Source organism: Onthophagus taurus, chromosome 6 (genome assembly GCF_036711975.1).
Source record: "Onthophagus taurus isolate NC chromosome 6, IU_Otau_3.0, whole genome shotgun sequence".
NCBI classification, from domain to species: domain Eukaryota; kingdom Metazoa; phylum Arthropoda; class Insecta; order Coleoptera; family Scarabaeidae; genus Onthophagus; species Onthophagus taurus.
In genome coordinates this window covers 12,109,819-12,130,850 of record NC_091971.1, presented here as the reverse complement: position 1 = coordinate 12,130,850, position 21,032 = coordinate 12,109,819, and the positions used below count along the sequence as shown (strand labels likewise).

Below are 21,032 nucleotides of genomic sequence, written 5' to 3'. Positions count from 1 at the left end.
GAGGTGGATGCATTATATTAGATCTGATAAACTCTGGGCTTTATGGACGTTTAAACTAATCCTGCTGATTTATTGTTTAGTTTCAAGTCTAGAAATTGTCGCGAAGATAAGATTTCAGTTTTATTAATCGTTTGAATGATTACAATGATTTATATTTTTACCCCAAAAAAAACCATATCAAATAAAAATCATAATGAATAATAAAGAATCATAAATCAGCTAAGAATTAGGATTTTTGTAACAAAGTATAACCATATAAGGAAAAAATGTAGCAACACTGAAGCTGATTTGACTCTTTTTTGTTTGAAAATACGCAAATTTTTAATGCAAGTTATAGCCGATTTGAAAGATTTAGGTCAAGATACTCTTTTATTAAAAGTACTGGTATCTGGCGTTGTAGAACAAAATTTGCTGATTAGGTGTGCTTCATATACTTCTGATCATGTATTCAATTGCAATAAGTACGGCACGGAACTTTTGTAACAAAACGATACGATTTCTCCCCTCCACTCGTTCTCAGCAGAAAATTTCATACAAAAGTTGTTCTAAATTAAATTCTAAAACTATATTCTCAATAAAAAAAAATATATAAAAATATATATATAAAATTTTTTTTGAGATTATGTTCTTCATTATTGATCAAATCAAAAATGTTTATTAACAATATTTGTTTAGAATTACTTCAGGAACAGTGTTTGTTAATACAATTTTTTGCTAACTTGAAATTTTAATTTCCCTCTGAATAGTATGCTATCAAAATTAATTATCTCAACAATTATTGTTTTTATTAAAAAATGTTTTAATTAAAATTTGTTTCAATTTCGATTTTGAATCAATTATCTTAATAAAAAATTGTTACATCTCTATTAATTAAGCATCTAAGTATAATTATGTATAAAAACGGAAAAATTATTATTTTGAGGTTATCGCCTTAATTGTTGATTAAATCAAAAAAAATTGTTGACAAAGTTTGTTTAGAATTGTTTCAGCAACAATTTTTGTTAACACAATTTTTTTCTAACTTGAAATTTTAATTTCCCACTGAACAGTATGCTACAAAAATTAATATTTTTGAGGTTACATCCTTATTGATTTAATCAAAAAATGTTGTTAACAAAATTTGTTTAGAATTACTTCAGGAACAATTTTTGTTAACACAATTTTTTGCTAATTTGAAAGTTTAATTTCCCTCTGAATAGTATGCTATCAAAATTAATTATCTCAACAATTATTGTTTTTATTAAAAAATGTTTTAGTTAAAATTTGTTTCAATTTCGATTTTGAATCAATTATCTTAATAAAAAAATTTTACATCTCTATTAATTAAGCATCTAAGTATAATTATGTATAAAAACGGAAAAATTATTATTTTGAGGTTATCTCCTTAATTATTGATTAAATCAAAAAAATTGTTGACAAAGTTTGTTTAGAATTGTTTCAGGAACAATTTTTGTTAACACAATTTTTTTCTAACTTGAAATTTTAATTTCCCACTGAACAGTATGCTACAAAAATTAATATTTTTGAAGTTACATCCTTATTGTTGATTTAATCAAAAAATGTTGTTAACAAAATTTGTTTAGAATTACTTCAGGAACAGTGTTTGTTAATACAATTTTTTGCTAACTTGAAATTTTAATTTCCCTCTGAATAGTATGCTATCAAAATTAATTATCTCAACAATTATTGTTTTTATTAAAAAATGTTTTAATTAAAAATTGTTTCAATTTCGATTTTGAATCAATTATCTTAATAAAAAATCTTTACATCTCTATTAATTAAGCATCTAAGTATAATTATGTATAAAAACGGAAAAATTATTATTTTGAGGTTATCTCCTTAATTATTGATTAAATCAAAAAAAATTGTTGACAAAGTTTGTTTAGAATTGTTTCAGGAACAATTTTTGTTAACACAATTTTTTTCTAACTTGAAATTTTAATTTCCCACTGAACAGTATGCTACAAAAATTAATATTTTTGAGGTTACATCCTCATTGTTGATTTAATCAAAAAATGTTGTTAACAAAATTTGTTTAGAATTACTTCAAGAATAGTGTTTGTTAATACAATTTTTTGCTAACTTGAAATTTTAATTTCCCTCTGAATAGTATGCTATCAAAATTAATTATCTCAACAATTATTGTTTTTATTAAAAAAAGTTTTAATTAAAATTTGTTTCAATTTCGATTTTGAATCAATTATCTTAATAAAAAATTTTTACATCTCTATTAATTAAGCATCTAAGTATAATTATGTATAAAAACGGAAAAATTATTATTTTGAGGTTATCTCCTTAATTATTGATTAAATCAAAAAAAATTGTTGACAAAGTTTGTTTAGAATTGTTTCAGGAACAATTTTTGTTAACACAATTTTTTTCTAACTTGAAATTTTAATTTCCCACTGAACAGTATGCTACAAAAATTAATATTTTTGAGGTTACATCCTTATTGTTGATTTAATCAAAAAATGTTGTTAACAAAATTTGTTTAGAATTACTTCAGGAACAGTGTTTGTTAATACAATTTTTTGCTAACTTGAAATTTTAATTTCCCTCTGAATAGTATGCGATCAAAATTAATTATCTCAACGATTATTGTTTTTATTAAAAAATGTTTTAATTAAAATTTGTTTCAATTTCGATTTTGAATCAACTATCTTAATAAAAAATTTTTACATCTCTATTAATTAAGCATCTAAGTATAATTATGTATAAAAACGGAAAAATTATTATTTTGAGGTTATCTCCTTAATTATTGATTAAATCAAAAAAAATTGTTGACAAAGTTTGTTTAGAATTGTTTCAGGAACAATTTTTGTTAACACAATTTTTTTCTAACTTGAAATTTTAATTTCCCACTGAACAGTATGCTACAAAAATTAATATTTTTGAGGTTACATCCTTATTGTTGATTTAATCAAAAAATGTTGTTAACAAAATTTGTTTAGAATTACTTCAGGAACAGTGTTTGTTAATACAATTTTTTGCTAACTTGAAATTTTAATTTCCCTCTGAATAGTACGCTATCAAAATTAATTATCTCAACAATTATTGTTTTTATTAAAAAATGTTTTAATTAAAATTTGTTTCAATTTCGATTTTGAATCAATTATCTTAATAAAAATTTTTTATATCTCTATTAATTAAGCATCTAAGTATAATTATGTATAAAAACGGAAAAATTATTATTTTGAGGTTATCTCCTTAATTATTGATTAAATCAAAAAAAATTGTTGACAAACTTTGTTTAGAATTGTTTCAGGAACAATTTTTTTCTAACTTGAAATTTTAATTTCCCACTGAACAGTATGCTGTTCTTTTAATCAAGATTTTCTGAGAACGAGTGGAGGGGGGAATCGTATCGTTTTGTTACAAAAGTTCCGTGCCCTGGCAATGAGTCAGTGTTTTTGTTTGAATTTTTGTTTCAATATTTTGACTAGGATTTTCTGTATGATTTTCCTCCTACTTTAGTTTAGTGCGGAATGTTCTCACTGGTCCGACTTTGTTTCGGCCAACGGAAACAATAATTTAGGTTAAGACCGTTTGAATAGAAGGGTTTAAAATCTCAAATGAAAGAAAAGACCAGTTTAGTTTGGCAACCATTCATAGTCTATACTCTGGTCTATGGTATAGAAGTTCATTCAAGTTCAAAATGGCATTAAAGAACCAATTTGGCGACTGTCATAATCAAATTGGCATTAATCAAAATCAAAATGACATTAATCAATTACAAATTGTCACGATTAACAAACTGTCTATAAAATGTCTTATATTAAGAAAAAGGAAGCAGCAAACGTAAAACGCCAAAAAGGAAGTTATTGTACTTTCATTGCTGCTGGTAGCCGGGGAGCAAACGTACATCTTATCGGATGTATCAGTAACTTGGGATTGATTTATCATGAATTAAGATGGGGTCATTTAAAAGAGAGGTGGCTAATGAGTTTGTTAGGCAATGCTTAAGGAGAGCTCAAAATAGCTATCAATGTTTGGTGGCTTTAGTCATTAATAATGTTCCTTGCCATTGTGGTATTGAAGAAGTGTTTGAAGAACAAAAATTTTTTCATAAACTTGTAAGACTAAGGCTTTACAATATTATTTTTACCAAGTATAAAATTATGCGTTTAAAACATTAACCACGAATCAAATATTGTTTTGTCAAATTATTGAATGCCAATTTGAAAAGACAGGGTATTTCCGCGAAGCATATTTCCAAGGCAGTTTAGTTCATAGTCTAGTTCAGTTCAGTCAAGAAGGGAGCCTATACGCAGAGCAGTCCAAAAACTAGAAGTCCAGCAACCAGAAAGTAGACCGTAAGTAAGAGTCGAAAATTTGAGAAGAAGAAGAAGAGTAGAGTTGAGAAGTGTGATTTTCGGCCAAGAGAAATTACTCCCAAAAGAATTCAACCCAACCCAACTCGCTGTCAAAATGAGATTTGATTCTTTTTTGTATTTTTGTTTCTTCCTCTTTTGCTAAATTTAATAACTGCGTTACAAATTTCTATTTATTGCGTATGCAATTGCACACCCACACGTCAATGTAAGAGCCATTCTTTACACACCTTCGTGTTTGAAATTGATAATTCCGACAGCATCAGAATATCACACAATGATTCTTTTTGTAGCAACGCTGCAGGAGATCACATTATGAAACCAAGGTATAATTATTATCTTCCTGCTTATTGGAGGGCCAATAAAAATGCAATGGGTTACTGCCATTACTTTTTACCATTTTTGAATGTTTAAGAATATTACGTTGTCATTATACAGGGTTAGGCAGGGAGGTATGGATGACTTAAACGTGGCGCCATGCAAGGTGTGGAGAACCTTGGAGGATAAAGACTGGGGGTATCTGTTCGTCAGAAGCCGCCATTTAGTTATTAGTAAGAATGGAGACGTGGTCGAGTATCAACCTCAATACTGTATGGTTTCAACAAGATGGGGCGACATGCCATACATCGAGAGCAGCTATGGAATTTTTAAGGCAGACCTTCCCTGGACGCCTCATTTCATTGTGTGGAGATGTGGAGTGGCCTTCTCGGTCTCCTTGTGACTTTTTTATGGGGCTACCTCAAAGCACAAGTATACATAAACAAACCAAGTAGACTTCAAGTCCTAAGTGAAACAAAAACACAAGAAATTCTTTAATTTCTGTAATGGCAATATTCAAGCTACACATTGAAAAAATAAAATTTTAGTTTTGTTGAAAAATTGTTATTTCAAATCATCCATACCTCCTTGCCTATGGAAATTTCAACAGAAACAAGGCTAGTGCAGGAAACAGTTTTACATCTTTGTTTCAGATAATTTCAATTTGCAGGAGAAATCCTTTTGATCTGAACGGACCCTCATGTACCAATAATACCACATCTACAACGCAAAATTCAATCGATAATACTTTTTATTCATCATTTGTTAACTCCGGATCTTCTTACCATTCCTCAGACAGCGCAGAAAGTAATACCGACAATTACTGTACAGTTTGGAAACAAATGTATCAATCATGTAACATCATAACTGATTTTTCAAGCTTCTTATGTAGCCATCTGGTTTTTAAATATGATTAGATATGTACTGTAGGGTGCATCAAATGTGGTACAAGACTTCGCGAACGTGTTCATAACATATTTTATTAGAAATCATTTAAAATTTCCACTGCTCTACTGATAACAGTATTTTCAGGTTGATCTTTTTCAATAAACTCTTGCACATTTTTCCATATACTGCAACTATCCTTTATTTCCGTAGTTGAAGCTACTGAATACTCCTACTCCATAGATTGCTCACGTTGCAATTCCATAAGTTCTTCTAGAGACAGTTCTTGGCCATGATCCTGTAGCAGCTCAACCACATCATCCTCGTTGACTTCGAACTCCAAGCTTTTGCCAATATTAACAAATTTCCTCAAACCTGCCTCTTCCTCAAAGTCTTTAAAATGTCTGCCAGGCAGAAAAACTGGTCAAAGTTTTCTCCATGCTGACTGCAATATATGGCAAGAGACATTGAACCAGACTTTGTCAATGAAATGTATGCAGTGGATAATATTAAAATGATTCTTCCAGAAATCTCGCAGAAAAGTGTTTTCGTATATAGCTTCTTAAAGTTTGAAATTACTTCCTGATCCATTGCCTATGTGGTGTTAGGTGGCAGAAATTTGATCTTAATAAATTTGTATGCAGAATCAAGGTCTCCTTCAATATTTGTATGGTCTTTAGATGCATAAGCTTTCTTCAGCGAATCTTTATTCTTTAGAATAGCATTGATTGTCTATTTCGCCATGTTGTACTTCTTGGCCACGAACACCACTTTAATATTTAGCTATAACTTCTTTTTTTGTATCAACAGTAATACATTTAGGATTCTTAACAACACCTTCACTAACGTTTTTCACTATTTTGGCAGCCATAATAAGGCCAGCCATAAAAAAATCTCATAAAAAAGTTTAACAACATTTGTAAAAATGTTTGAACTTATTGATAGTTTATTTTGAAGGTGTATTTAGTAGATTTATCTGCAAGAAATGAGAAAAAGCTAAATATGACGAGAATGTTAGAGAAAGAGGGATAGCTATATAGAGGAGAATTGTGGGGTTTGTCGAATCCCGGTTTGTGTCCCGAGCGCTGCAGTAGACGGGCCGACGTCGTTGCGAGATGTTGTGCGCCGCGTTGCGACGCCAGCCCCCCCGTACCGAGACCGGAGGCCGAGGCGACGGCCGGGACGCGTGTAGCGCCGTTACGTCGACGCCGCCGCCACCACCACGACGACGACTACCGTCGGTGGTCGCCCAACACTAAAAGAACGAAAAAACAAAAAAAATTAAACTAGTTCGTCAGATCCGCGGGGTCCCGATGACCCCGCCGACGAGCGGGGCCCCCAACGAACAGCGCCCCAGGAGCAGTAGAAGCACCTAGTGCAAGACGACCCTATGCGACCAGACGAGGAGGAAGAGGACGAGGCAGAAAGACGATTCCGATAAAGGTAGGGTCAAAGAGGATTTTCGACGAGAGAACTGAGTGAGGGTTTTTGGGGGAGAGAACGAAGAGCGAGAGCAAGTTTTTGGGGGTTTATGAAGGCGGGGGCGGTTGAAAAGAGAGAGAGAGAGGGATAGGATAAAAGAGATGGGTGATGCGTATCTACGCTTTCTGAGGTCTTGTTTTACTGTTACGAGAGGATTATTTTTTAAATCTATTTATGAGAAATCAAAGAATTAAAACAAAAATCATTGTGTTAATTAAAAAATAATCAGTCGAAATTTCTAACACAACATTGATTTGTTGTTCAATAAATATCATTTAGTGATTTTATTTATTCAGGATCGTTTATAAAACAAACAATTTTTTATTTAAGTTAAAAAAGCGTACCTAAAACGTACTTTTCGTAAATTCGTATTCTAAAAATAACCGTGCTGAATTTTAAGTTGAATAATCTTTAAATTTTTAATGAAAATGTTTTAAAACCCGGCTCCTTCACCATTCTTTTAACTTTCGTTATTTGGTAAGCAAATTTTGTTTAAAAATTATTGAAAACTTTAATAGTACAAGAATTTCATTGAATTAATCGATTGCAACATTTAATTATCGGTTCTTCTTTCAGTAAGAATAAACTTTGGATTAAGTTAACTTTCGATTTTATGCGTTGGAAGTAGATTTTAAGTTTATTTACCAAATTAAAAGCAGAATTGAGAACAATATTTTTTGATGATATCGCAAATCAATAAAATATATCAATATAAATGGGTTTTTATAAAGATATAATCAATAGACTTCGAGATTGCTTCCACAAATTAGGTTTCACTTTACGAAAAAATAAATATAAAATTAAACGTGAATATTTCCAGTGTTAATTACGTTTATAATTGGACGTTCCACTCATCTTCTAGGATATTAATGATTTTAATATAACGCTGAAGTAAATAGGAAATCATTTTTGTGAAAATTTCGAGGTTAGGTTTTCATTTTTTCCATTCTAACATCTCTGGTAGTAATAATTAACCAATCTTGGTGATTAATTAGGCATATATTGATGATTATAATCGTTGAAAACTTACCACGGAATCGTTATAGTCCAAAATTTAATATAACATTGTTACGTGATTGAGGTTATGTTCATTGTGTTGACTTAAAAGCCGATTGAAACTAAAAGAATATGCTTTATAATTGTTTAAATATCATCATAAAATAGAATATAACATGATCCACTTACCATTAGCGATTAAAATGAATTAAATCAAATCAAACTAAATTATGACATTTGTGAACACCTCAAAAATTTGACGTTTCACAAACATGAAGTTGTTCATAATTGTTTTCACAGCTAACATTTCTGATAATAATACTCAACTACTCTTGATGAAACATATAATATTGATGATTATAATCGTTGATAACTTTCCACGGAATCGTTATAGTCCATAATTTAATATAACATTGATACGTCATTGAGGTTATGTTCGTCTTGTTGACCAATATTCACTTAAATCCCGATTTAAACTAAAAGAATATGCTTTATAATTGTTTAAATATCATCATAAAATAGAATATAACGCATTCCACTTACCATAAAACGTTAAAAAGCGATTAAAACGTATTAAATCAAATCAAAGTAGATTATGACATTTCTGAACACCTCAAAAATTTGACATTTCACCAACATGAAGTTGTTCATAATTGTTTTCACAGCTAACATCTCTGATAATAATACTCAACTACTCTTGATGATTGATGAAACATATATTGATGATTATAATCGTTGATATCTTACCACGGAATCGTTATAATCCATAATTTAATATAACATTGATACGTGATTGAGGTTATGTTAATCTTGTTGACCAATTTTCACTTAAATCCCAATTTAAACTAAAAGAATATGCTTCATGTTGGTGAAATCAACATGAAATAGTTCATAATTGTCTTCACAGCTAACATCTCTGATAATAATTCTCAACTAGTCTTGGTGATTGATGAAACATATAATATTGATGATTATAATCGTTGATAACTTTCCACGGAATCGTTATAGTCCATAATTTAATATAACATTGATACGTGATTGAGGTTATGTTAATCTTGTTGACCAATTTTCACTTAAATCCGAATTAAACTAAAAGAATATCCTTTATAATTGTTTAAATATCACCATAAAATAGAATATAACGTGTTCCACTTACCATAAAACGTTAAAAAGCGATTAAAACGTATTAAATCAAATCAAAGTAGATTATGACATTTCTGAACACCTCAAAAATTTGACATTTCACCAACATGAAGTAGTTCATAATTGTTTTCACAGCTAATATCTCTGATAATAATACTTATCTACTCTTGGTGATTGATGTTGATGAAACATATATTGATGATAATAATAGTTATAGTCCATAATTTAATATAACATTGATACGTGATTGAGGTTATGTTCATCGTGTTGACCGATTTTCAGTTAAATGCCGACTTAAACTAAAATAATATGCTTTATAATTGTTTAAATATCATCATAAAATAGAATATAACGTATTCCACTTACCATAAAACGTTAAAAAGCGATTAAAACGTATTAAATCAAATCAACGTAGATTATGACATTTGTGAACACCTCAAAAATTTGACATTTCACCAACATGAAGTTGTTTATTATTGTTTTCACAGCTAATATCTCTGATAATAATACTTAACTACTCTTGGTGATTGATGTTGATGAAACATATATTGATGATAATAATAGTTATAGTCCATAATTTAATATAACATTGATACGTGATTGAGGTTATGTTAATCTTGATGACCAATTTTCACTTAAATTCCGATTTAAACTAAAAGAATATGCTTTATAATTGTTTAAATATCATCATAAAATAGAATATAACGTGTTCTACTTACCATAAAAGATTAAAAAGCGATTAAAATCAAATCAAACTATATTATAACATTCGTGAATACCTCAAAAATTTGACATTTCACCAACATGAAGTAGTTCATAATTGTTTTCACAACTCTCTTCAGAGTAAATCCTAAAAAAGAAATTTAAAGAAACAGTAATATCTTATGAATAAAATTTAAAATGCATCTATTTCCGATTGATTACATCAATTGATTTATTCTAATCTATGTATGTATATGAAATTAAGAATTAGAAGTTCAACGTATCTGACGTTTAGTCAAAACGTCACATTTTTGAGTTGTCAACGAATATCGAACACATTTTCGTTTTATGGTAAATCATAGGGATACGCTCAGCTCTGTGTATTATTGCACGAAGCCGCTTTGAACTTTAAATTATCGAATTCGAATGCTGTTTCGGCTTGGCAATATTAAAAAACTGCATCATTTCCGTCTGTAAACCGTGGGATTTTAGTTGGTTTAACATCGATTTTGCTTTAAAAAGCTAAAAATGTTTTGATCCGTATTTTTTTATAATTACAAACGAAGGTTGACCCCATTTTTATGAAAAGATGGAAAGAATAATAGATAACTTGATATAAAACGGACACCAATTCGGTATCTTTGTGGTTAAATAACTCCTTATTTCTGACTTCTTTTAATGATAGCTTGGCGTTTGAGTTGGGGAGTCTTTGATATTTTTCATTCAAAACAACAATGGTGCACAAACGAGTGGGTTGTAAAAACTTAAAATTATGTCTAATAATAATAGTAAGCAACTTATTATGTTACTAAGAACAAATCCTTCTACATCAAAGAACACATTCAACAACAAAATCACTATGCCATTTCTTATTGATATTTTCTATCAAATATAACATACAATATATAATTCCACTAATGGTAATGTCATAATGGAACAATATGGACAACGCTCTGTTGTGATTTCATTGCATATTGACTAAATGGGGTCATAATCATACAATAAACATTCAATATACAAATAGGAATTAAAGCATAAAAACAATAACAATGGACTCAAGATTGAGTCTTGATGAAGCACAAGAAGACTTCAAAAAACGACTCTGTTAACAATACTAACTCGGTGATATCGATCCGAGTGGTTTAATTTAATTAGCCGTACACTCCTCTCGTTGAAGTTAAATAGTGTGGTAGGTTTTTGTAGAAGTACACTATTAGAAACATAATCAAAAGCTTTAGAAATATCTTTATCAAAAATTGATAATGCGCAGCATGATAATGAATATCTTTTAGTAAAAGTATTAAACTATTGATGGAAGAGATTTGATTTTACTGAAAAATGTCTACAAACTCTACATGGTTTTGGATTTATTGCTGGAAGCGTTTATAAATTTACTATATGTCTCAAGTTTTGACAACTTGATAGCATGTAAGTAATGATGCTTCGTCTGCTGTCTCAGAACCAACAAATCGTTATCTTACATTTTCATACGTGTCACATATGAACTTATAATTGAATCGCAGATGATTTAATCCATCATTATTTGTATTTGGAAAACACTCCTCAAAACAAGCAATGAAATTAATTCGAATCACATTAAACATCTCATTTGCATCCAAGCCGCTACAAATCAGATAATACGAATTGTATGCTTCAAAATAATTGTTTATATTAGATATTTGCTTTGTGTGGAAATTAATGAAAATATTATTTGCATATCATGTAAATAAAACGTCTTCTTTTTTTTAAAGAATACTTTCAATTATTGTTTTCTTCTTCCACAATTTCTCTCTAGACCATTGGGTATGTTTTCCATGATAAGATCTGCTTTCGAAATATCTATCCCCATATTTTTAGTGAAACTATTTTTGCAAACACAATTTTCAGTAGTTATCTGACATTGTCCTGGCGTGAGACATAATTTCTTGAGCAGTCTTAACCATTAAACATTATCCTGGGTCCCATTGGTTTCTTATGTCAGAGTTCTTAATTATGTCCCATCAAGTCTTTGCTCATTATCCTCATGGTCTTCATTTTTGCAACTCTTGACATGCATTTAGTTATGTTTGTGTAAGAATCACATTTTGATCGATGTTATTCCATTTCTGTAATGGAAATAGAGTTGGTTTATGCATTCGGATACGCCGTTCAACCTCATCCTTCGATCCAGTTATAAATACCGGGTACTGGTCAAGCAAAAACTGCTGGTCAAAAATGATATTATCGTATATGAGTACGGCATGCTCACCCATGGTGACCATATGATTGTATAAAATTACCGTTATGTTATTGTGAGCTGTCAGAGAGTGGCTCTATATAATGTCGGATTACTAAATGGAAGTACATATTTCTTCAGTCCAAATTGGAGCATATTTTTATGTCTGGGTGATCCTAAACTTTCCACTCCACGGATTTAAATGAGATTACTGGTTTTTAACTAACTTATTAAGACATCTTTTGGGGTTTATTGGCCTTCTTATACATTTTTCCTTTGCATTACTCCTACTACATAAACCAACCTGGGATTGTCTAAAGTTTATGATGCTGCTCACAGGCGTGTGCTTAATACCATCTCTTCGTCTTGTTCGTAACTATGACAGTTTATCATTAAGATTTATCTTATGTTACTGTTTTTTGATCTTACCACAGTGTACTAAAAATGATTGATACAATCGAAGAATATCTTAGAAATTCAGACAGTTTTCATCCAATTCCTTGCATATATGTGGCCAGTCTCCTCTCTTTCACATTCTGCTATGATTATTCTATTAAATATTAAAACAAATTAGTTACTTTATGTAAATATCATACAACTTTTATCTAACCTTAATGAGTAGATCCGTGCAGTGTCCGACTTATTCCATTTATTTGATAGTGGTGCACGTCCAAGATTAGGATTTAGGGAAACAAAGTATGTTTATGAAGATGAATCTTGCAGATAAACAACCCATGTTATGTTATGGTAAAGGTGTGTGTGTTACCGCTTCCTTACTATGTACATACACAGAGATGCAGTCCCTGTATGAGCTATGTTTGAGATGTTAGGTTGCATATGAACCTACACATATTGTAATGTCAGTATTCTCATACATAAGTTTTTTTGTACGTTTGAATTTAATTCTGCTGGTGTTGCATTTAAGTTAAAATTGTTGTCTAGTATTGTGCCAAGATACAATATATTATAGAAAGTAAATTTTGGTAGGTTAATACAATTTTGACAAATTTAGACATCCTGTGGTTGTTTATCTCCGTCTTTCCATACCTCTCTGCCGTTTGCTATTCTCATCCATTGTTTCCATAATAGAATATTGTCGATCCATCTCACTTATGGTCCTCCTACATTTCTTTTTGATTCTTCTAAGCCTCCAGAAGGTGATCCTATGACTCCACCGTTCTGCATGATTCCTAGCCAGATGTTCTACCCATTGTTATTTGAGGTTCGCCGTTCTCCCCATAACGTTGGTTATTTTCGTTTTTGCCCGAATATCTGTGCATCGCATCTTTTCTCTCAAGGTAATTTCTAGCATTTTAGGCTCTTTGAGTTGTTCTTAGTTTCGTTGCTGATTTTTTAGTAATCCTCATTGTTTCTTGACCTTATGTAACAACGGGAAGAATGCAGCTGTCATAGATCTTGTGTTTTTTTTTAAGATGTAGCTCAACTTACTAAATGCGACCCATGTTAGTTGGGTTCTACGTTTGAGTTCGGCAGTTTGGTTTTTTTTGCTTACTTTGATTGTATGCCCAAAGCATGTATATTGGTCCACATTTTCTATTACGATGTTGTCTATGGACACCTCCTGTTGAGTGTTGCTCATAATTTTTATGTAGATTCATTTTTAGCCCTACTTGTTTGGAGAGGTTGTTTAACCCTTTGTGTCCCAAGAAGTCAAACATTTTGAAACTTTGTGACAGAATCAGACAGAATTAAAACGCTATCAAAATACACTCACAATCAGTAAAGGCCTTTGGAATAAAATTTTAATTCAATTCAAAAATTCCTGGAAACCGTGTTTATTGAAATTAAGAAATAAAACTTGTTTTAAATTGAAGCTTAAAGCTTTCTGTTTAAATCGATGTATAATAATCGATGGGTTGAATTAGAAAAATATTGAGAAAAAGAGTATTGAGTTAAAACTAACATTTTCGTATAACCTAAAAGTGTCAAAAAAGAAGCTAATTTAAAAATTCCTGGAAGCCGCATTTATTGAAATTAAGGAATGAAACTTATTTTAAATTAAAGCTCAAAGCTTTCTCTTTAAAATGATGTATAATAATTGTTGGGTTGGATTGGAAAAATACAGAGAAAAAAAATTTTGAAACAAAACTTACATTTTCGAATAACCTAAAAGTGTCAAAAAAGATGCTAATTTAAAAATTCCTGAAAGCCGTATTTATTGAAATTAAGGAATGAAACTTATTTTAAATTAAAGTTTAAAGCTTTCTCTTTAAAATGATATATAATAATTGTTGTGTTGGATTAGAAAAATATTGACAAAAAACATGTTGAAACCAAACTTACAATTTCTTATAACCTAAAAGTGTCAAAAAAGATGCTAATTTAAAAATTCCTAGAAGCTATTTTTATTGAAATTAAGGAATGAAACTTATTTTAAATTAAAGCTCAAAGCTTTCTCTTTAAAATGATGTATTATAATTGTTGGGTTGGATTGCAAAAATGTAGGGAAAAAAAATGTTGAAACAAAACTTACATTTTCGAATAACCTAAAAGTGTCAAAAAAGATGCTAATTTAAAAATTCCTGGAAGCCGTATTTATTGAAATTAAGGAATGAAACTTATTTTAAATTAAAGCTCAAAGCTTTTTCTTTAAAATGATGTATAATAATATAGTAGAAAGTATCGACTGCTCTAAATGTGCCGAATAGATAACTACAGTTTAAAATTAGTGTTCAAAACTACTGGTACTTTAAAGTACCGTCGGGACACAAAGGGTTAATTCAAAGATTTGAGAAAAGAAGAGCATCTTCACCTTGTCGTTAGAGGTCTAATGATTTTGGTAAGCAGAAATCCGTAATGTAATAAGAATGAAGTAAAGCTGAATGAATTAGTTGAAATGAAGAAAGTATTTTTCTTTTCTGCAGTTGACATTTAAATATCAAGATGTTCGTCAAGGTTGGATAATATGCTCTCACCTCACCCACTCAATCTACAATTTTCCAACAATTTCGTTAAAGTCAGAGCTTAGTTAAGTCTCTAGATAAGATGGAGAATATTCCAAAGATAAGGATCGGAATGAATCTTTTGTTCCTTTTGAATTGCTGTGGTTTTAGTAATCTTATTAAATTAAAGTCAAGGTATGTTGGGAAAATAAATACTCGCTAAAACATACTTAAATTTGTAAATATGAGTATAATTTTCTAGGATTTTAAGTGGAAAAAAAATTAATTGGATTAAATATTGAAGTAACCGGCTCCTTCACCATTTTTACCAAAAGAAGAATATTGAAAAGAAAATATTTTATATATAAAAATGTCTTCAATAAAGTACTTGAAGTGTAGTACCTAAGTAATAACATCGGTTGAGAAATCAGTATTTGAAGTTTTGATAAAATTTTCGATATTGCCAATTTCAACGATAATGTTCAAAATTCGCTATAAAATTAATTTCTTGAAGGATCGTAGTGGAAATATTACCAGTTATTAATTAAAGTATCCTCTTTTTAATGTAATAAGCCGTTTTGAAAAATCGCGTTTAGTTTTTGAGAAATAAATTTTTGAAATAATCAACAATTCTTTCGAATTTTGCAATTTTCGCTGATTAAGCTTTCAAAATTCGTATAAAATCCATTTCTTGGAATATGAGTATGAAAATTTCCCAAAGTGTTAATAAAAGTGTCCTCTTTCCAATGAACAAACACGTTTTGAAAAATAACTTTTAGTTTTTGAGAAAACAACTTTTGAAGTTTTGATAAAATTTTCGATATTGCCAATTTCAACGATAATTTTCAAAATTCGCTATAAAATTAATTTCTTGAAGGATTGTAGTGGAAATATTACCAATTATTAATTAAAGTATCCTCTTTTTAATGTAATAAGCCGTTTTGAAAAATCGCGTTTAGTTTTTGAGAAATAAATTTTTGAAATAATCAACAATTCTTTCGAATTTTGCAATTTTCGCTGATTAAGCTTTCAAAATTCGTATAAAATTCATTTCTTGGAATATGAGTATGAAAATTTCCCAAAGTGTTAATAAAAGTGTCCTCTTTCCAATGAACAAACACGTTTTGAAAAATGACTTTTAGTTTTTGAGAAAACAACTTTTGAAGTTTTGATAAAATTTTCGATATTGCCAATTTCAACGATAATTTTCAAAATTCGCATTAAAATTAATTTCTTGAAGGATTGTAGTGGAAATATTACCAATTGTTAATTAAAGTATCCTCTTTTTAATGTAATAAGCCGTTTTGAAAAATCGCGTATAGTTTTTGAGAAATAAATTTTTGAAATAATCAACAATTCTTTCGAATTTTGCAATTTTCGCTGATTAAGCTTTCAAAATTCGTATAAAATCCATTTCTTGGAATATGAGTATGAAAATTTTCCAAAGTGTTAATAAAAGTGTCCTCTTTCCAATGAACAAACACGTTTTGAAAAATAACTTTTAGTTTTTGAGAAAACAACTTTTGAAGTTTTGATAAAATTTTCGATATTGCCAATTTCAACGATAATTTTCAAAATTCGCTATAAAATTAATTTCTTGATGGATCGTTGTGGAAATATTACCAATTATTAATTAAAGTATCCTCTTTTTAATGTAATAAGCCGTTTTGAAAAATCGCGTTTAGTTTTTGAGAAAAAAATTTTTGAAATAATCAACAATTCTTTCGAATTTTGCAATTTTCGCTGATTAAGCTTTCAAAATTCGTATAAAATCCATTTCTTGGAATGTGAGTATGAAAATTTCCCAAAGTGTTAATAAAAGTGTCCTCTTTCCAATGAACAAACACGTTTTGAAAAATAACTTTTAGTTTTTGAGAAAACAACTTTTGAAGTTTTGATAAAATTTTCGATATTGCCAATTTCAACGATAATTTTCAAAATTCGCTATAAAATTAATTTCTTAAAGGATCGTTGTGGAAATATTACCAATTATTAATTAAAGTATCCTCTTTTTAATGTAATAACCCGTTTTGAAAAATCGCGTTTAGTTTTTGAGAAATAAATTTTTGAAATAATCAACAATTCTTTCGAATTTTGCAATTTTCGCTGATTAAGCTTTCAAAATTCGTATAAAATCCATTTCTTGGAATAGGAGTATGAAAATTTCCCAAAGTGTTAATAAGAGTGTCCTCTTTCCAATGAACCATTTTAGCCCTACTTGTTTGGAGAGATTGTTTAATTCAAAGATTTGAGAAAAGAAGAGCATCTTCACCTTGTCGTTAGAGGTCTAATGATTTTGGTAAGCAGAAATCCGTAATGTAATAAGAATGAAGTAGAGCAATTAGTTGAAATGAAGAAAGTATTTTTCTTTTCTGAATTTAGGATTGCAGCTCATAAAAACTTTATGCCATCGTATCGGTACAAAGCGAAGCATTGGCTGTAATTGAATATCTCAGGTGAAAAAGAGTTTATAGATCTTGGAAACGTCATTGTAACAAGACATGATCTCATCTGGTCATGAAGTTATATGCGGTGAAAATATAATACTTATTCGCTGAAATGTCAATATTTTATTACTTAATTTTTGACAAACCCAACTAAAGATTAGGTGGCAAAAAGCAGCAAGTGTCTTTTGGTCCATTTTCTAGATGTTGATTACAAAGTGAATTTAGGGATCGTGTCTGAATTCCAACCACTTGGTAGGAATTAATTTCGCCTGCAGTTGACATTTAAATATCAAGATGTTCGTCAAGGTTGCATAATATGCTCTCACCTCACCCAATCAATTTACAATTTTCCAACAATTTCGTTAAAGTCAGAGCTTAGTTAAGTCTCTAGATAAGCTGGAAAATATTCCAAAGATAAGGATCGGAATGAATCTTTTGATCCTATTGAATTGCTGTGGTTTTAGTAATCTTATTAAATTAAAGTCAAGGTATGTTGGGAAAAGAAATACTCGCTAAAACATTCTTAAATTTGTAAATATGAGTATAATTTTGTAGGATTTCAAGTGGAAAAAAAATTAATTGGATTAAATATTGAAGTAACCGGCTCCTCCACCATTTTTACCAAAAGAAGAATATTGAAAAGAAAATATTTTATATATAAAAATGTCTTCAATAAAGTACTTGAAGTGTAGTACCTAAGTAATAAATCCGGTTTAACATCGGTTAGAGCATTTTTGAAAGAAAATCCATAGAGGGTTTAAAATAGCAATCCAATACAAGAGATCCAACAAAACGATAAAATACATAAATCGCCAAATTGGCCGTAGCACAAGAACGTACCTAGAAAATAACGAGCCGGGTGCTTTAAACTCCTAATTCAATTTGAAATTTACGTATTTTCGAGAACGTTCCCGCAAATTTATACGATGGTTTTAACGGCGTCGGCCTAATTTTAGTACTTCGAATATTACTGGGAGAACTTTTCCCGCATTCTCGTCAAAATAGAGATCCGGTTTGACGGCGCCGACATCGAAATTAAACCGTAACTTACACGTTTTGCTTACTATTACGTTGAATATGAACGCGACAATCCAATTGCTCTATTAAAACACAAAGTGAATTGGAATTATGACGTGTATTTTACACGCTACGATGCCTCGTTAATTTAATAATCTAATTTCTGGATTTTGACTAACTGGTAAGTTGGGGTTTGGGAAAATAGCCAAAAGATGAAAATTACTTGGGATTGTTACAAAATGTTAATAGTAAATGTTTTAATTTTTTTTGTTTTAAATTGTTTTAAACTAAAGTTGTCACAGGTAATGAATCTTCGTTGTAATCCTTATAAATTCCGGTTAATGTTTGTGTCACGCTATGTGCAGCTGCCACCAATTTCCTACAATATACAATTTCGTACTAGAAAATAACCGATTGTATAAGATCGTGTTAAAATAATGTTTTTGTTATTATTTTTTAGTTAAGCAAAAATCACTGTACGGGTATCATTATTTAAACCAAATGCGACCCCGTATTGAAATGCGTATGCAAATGTATTCTGCGCTCTATTATCTCGGCTAAATGAGATTCTCACCGCGTTTATTTCCCCGGCAATAAGCGGGGGTCGCATATTTTAAATTTTAGCTCGAGAAAGTCCAGCTGTTGGATATACTTAATCCCGAACTTGAAATGAGATATTTTAAGTTTACTGAGACTGTGAGAAAATCGAAATAAAAAGATTTTAACAAGAATATCTATTTTTGTTAGTTCTAAAAAGTTCGATTTGCAAAAATGTAACTTATTGTTAGATATTCTTGTACTGCAGATTTTAAGGATAATTAGAGTCAATGACAGTTAACAAAAGCGTTTCAAAAGGTTTGCAAAATATTGTAGCACCAACCCAACCCACGCTTTCTTATCGGCCTTCCAATAAACAGGAATATGGTTAATAGCTCCAAAGAAAATCTCTTTGCGATCTTTATGACCCAAACGGATTTATGAATTTTAGACACATCTCTGGATTTTTTCCAAAATAACCCTTTTCATTAAAAATTAGTGTATGATCTATTTGACATAATGAAATTAAACTGCCATAAATAGCAACTACATCTTTTACTTTCCGAGGATAACTATACTGTCCACATTTTAACATGGTCAAACTCTGAATCAAAGTAATTGTCAAGACTGCTTACATGCTAATACAAGAAAACAGTAATTTCTGCATGTGAAATGGATAAAAAGAAAAAACAGAAAGTCTTTAGAGTTATTCAACATAGAGTGCTCGAGCCATGCGATGTCAAAACTAAATGTATAAACAAAATCAGTATGAAACAATTATTTATATAGGCCATGTATAAGGACCTTATACATTGTAGCTTAACAAAAGTTCTGGGAAGTCTGATGATGTAACCGAAAAACCTATTAGCCTTAGAGAATAGTTCTGCCGAATGATTGTTGAAAAGCGATGCCCAGATCCGTTAGACTAGAAGTAACTCTCAAGGACTCTGATCCAAGTCTGTAGTCTTTTTCTGCTGAACGTATTATGTATGCGATAATAGTTATTTATATTACAAGTGGGCTAGAAACATAATTACAGTATGAGTGTGGAGAATTGCACGACGAGGTCGTAGACCGAGTGGTGTAATTACACGAGTGCTAAAAATTACTAAAAAATCAATTTCTTTAAAAAAGTCTATTTGACATTTATAAAAATATTTTGAAATGATTGTTGTCAATTTTGAATTGTCAGTTTCAACATGTTTACTCATCTGGAATAAGTGTTTTGAAATGGAAAAACATAACAATTAATGTTTATAATAAATAGTATTGTTTCTCTGTAAGTAGATAGCACTTTTTCTTTTGTATTGTTGCTCGTTTCAATAAATTAAGTCTGTTCTGATTAGGTTAAAAATGCGTTACGTAATGAAACCAGTGCGGTAATGCACTTCATTACGTAACTCAGATCACCTCAAATGAGTGCGGTAATGATGACTTATCCAAGCAGTCGTAGATAAAGAAAATTTCTTCATGCAGTAATTTTGCAAACGATTAAGATCATCTTGAAATTTAACACATTCAGAAGTTGACTGAACTTTAGTAAATATTTTGCAGTCATCAGCGTAAAGAAAAAATTTACTGTGATGAAAACATTCGTGAATATTGTTAATGTAGACCATGAACAACACCGGACCCAAGTGACATCCTTGAGGTACACCAGAAGTAACTAAGGCGAAGTTAGAAGTATAATTATTAATTTTTACAACTTGACATCTATCGGAAATATATGATGCCAACCACGGTAGCAGCCAATTTGACAAATTATACCCTTCTAGTTGAGATAGGAGTGTTGCATGATTCAATTTGTTAAACGCTTTACAGAAATCCGTATAAATACACGATTGAATGATTTATATTAATTAACTTTCAAAAAATGAGTATGAACCATAGAACTACCAACACTAATGATGAACAATACTTTTAAATAGTTTTTCAATGTCTGAAATTAAGCAGTTGGGTTGTAAAACGTTTTGAAACATTACTTAATCAGGTTATCCAGGATGAGGAGCTACAATAACGAGAATAACACTCTATCTTATGGACACCTCCTTATTAG

The 21,032-nt window shown here is 30.2% G+C and overlaps 1 protein-coding gene and 1 long non-coding RNA gene across 6 annotated transcripts in view; one reads left to right on the top strand and one right to left on the bottom strand.

Annotated features, from left to right (window-relative positions):
- Positions 1 to 6,665: 6,665 nt before the first annotated feature.
- LOC111424318 (dipeptidyl peptidase 4) overlaps positions 6,666 to 21,032 on the top strand; it is a 76,893-nt gene continuing 62,526 nt past the window's right edge. The window contains exon 1 of the mRNA XM_023057816.2: positions 6,666 to 6,977. The gene's annotated coding sequence lies outside the window, so the exon portion shown is untranslated. The remainder of the gene's footprint in view (positions 6,978 to 21,032) is intronic.
- LOC139430291 (uncharacterized) lies at positions 7,678 to 9,815 on the bottom strand. 5 transcript variants are annotated; one of them, XR_011640758.1, is made up of 6 exons: positions 9,522 to 9,815; positions 9,169 to 9,454; positions 8,556 to 9,101; positions 8,202 to 8,488; positions 8,047 to 8,134; positions 7,678 to 7,973 (listed from the first exon to the last, which is right to left on the bottom strand). It is a non-coding gene; the product is annotated as an uncharacterized lncRNA (long non-coding RNA). The 5 variants fall into 5 exon arrangements; XR_011640755.1 differs by having other exon boundaries at positions 7,678 to 8,134; positions 8,556 to 9,114; XR_011640756.1 differs by having other exon boundaries at positions 7,678 to 8,147.